Source organism: Macaca nemestrina, chromosome 1 (genome assembly GCF_043159975.1).
Source record: "Macaca nemestrina isolate mMacNem1 chromosome 1, mMacNem.hap1, whole genome shotgun sequence".
Classification (NCBI taxonomy): domain Eukaryota; kingdom Metazoa; phylum Chordata; class Mammalia; order Primates; family Cercopithecidae; genus Macaca; species Macaca nemestrina.
In genome coordinates, this window is record NC_092125.1 from 20,518,900 (window position 1) to 20,520,361 (window position 1,462).

Sequence of the window (1,462 nt, forward strand, 5' to 3'; positions counted from 1 at the left end):
CCTGTTCCGAGCGGGCCCGACGTGGTGGAAGCTCGGGAGCTCGGCAGCCGGGAGAGGCAGCAGGCGAAGAGGCTCCGGGATCCCGATCCGAGCACGACGACCCCGGGCTGGCGGTGCGGGCTGGAAGCCGGCGGGCATGGCTGGGCCGGGCTCTTGGGGCAGCCAGGCGCCTCTGCCGGCGTCTACGGCCATACCACCCTGAACGCGCCCGATCTCGTCTGATCTCGGAAGCTAAGCAGGGTCGGGCCTGGTTAGTACTTGGATGGGAGACCGCCTGGGAATACCGGGTGCTGTAGGCTTTTTGGCTTGCTTTCTTCTCTTTCTTTCTTTTCTACCTTCCTTTCTTCCCTTCTCTCACTCACTCTTCTTTCTTTCTTTCCTTCTTTCTCTCTTTCTTTCCTTTCTTTCTTTCTTTCCTTCTTTCTTTCTCTCTCTCCCTCTTTCTATCTCGCTCTTTCTCTCTCTTGTGCTTTCCTTCTTACTTTCATTCTTTTCTGTTTCTCCCCTTGCTATCTTTCCTTTCTTTCTTTGTCTCTCTCTCTTTCTCTTTCTTTCTTCCTTCCTTCCTTTCTTCCTTCCTCTCTATCTCTCTATCACTCTTTCTTTCTTTCTTTCCTTCCTTCTTTCTTTCTCTTTGTTTTCTTTCTTTCTTTCCTTCTTTCTCTCTCTCTCTCTTTCTCACTCTTTCTCTCTTTCTTTCCTTCTTTTCTTTTTCTTCCTTTGCTATCTTTGTTTTCTTTCTTTCTCTTTTCTTTTCTTTCCTTCTTTCTTTCTTTCTCCTATCTCTCTGTCTCTTTCTTTCTCTTTCTCTTTCTTTATTTCGTTCTTTCCTTTTCTCTTGCTTTTCTTTCTTTCTCACTTTCTTCCTTTCTCTTTCTTTCTTTCTTTCATTCTTTCTTCGGTCTTTGCCTCTTTCTTCCTTTCTTTCTTTCCTTCTTACTTTCATTCTTTTCTTTTTCTTCCCTTACTATCTTTCCCTTCTTTCTTTCTCTCTCTTTCTTTCTCTCTCTTTCTTTCTCTCTCTCTCTTTCTCTCTCTTTCTTTCTTTCTTTCTTTTCTTTCTTTCTTTCTTTCTTTCTTTCTTTCTTTCTTTCTTTCTTTCTTTCTTTCTTTCTTTCTTTCTTTCTTTCTTTCTTTCTTTCTTTCTTTCTTTCTTTCCTACTTGGTTTCTTTCTTTCTTTCCTTTTTCTTCCAGACGGAGTCTCACTCTGTCACCCAACCTGGAGTGCAGTGGCAAGATCTGGGCCCACTGCAAGCTCCGCCTCCCGGGTTCACGCCATTCTCCTGCCTCAGCCTCCTGAGTAGCTGGGATTACAGGCATGCACCACCACACCTGGCTAATTTTGTATTTTTAGTAGAGACGGGGTTTCTCCATGTTGGTTAGCTTGGTCTTGGTCTGGAACTCCCAACTTCAGGCGATCCACCCACTTTCCCAAAGTGCTAGGATACCCAAAGTGCTAGG

At 44.9% G+C, this 1,462-nt stretch overlaps 1 non-coding gene across 1 annotated transcript; it reads left to right on the forward strand.

Moving 5' to 3' along the window:
- Nucleotides 1-180: 180 nt before the first annotated feature.
- Nucleotides 181-299, forward strand: LOC139360408 (5S ribosomal RNA). Its single transcript, XR_011617766.1, has one exon. It is a non-coding gene; the product is annotated as a 5S ribosomal RNA (ribosomal RNA).
- The last annotated feature ends 1,163 nt before the right edge of the window (nucleotides 300-1,462 follow it).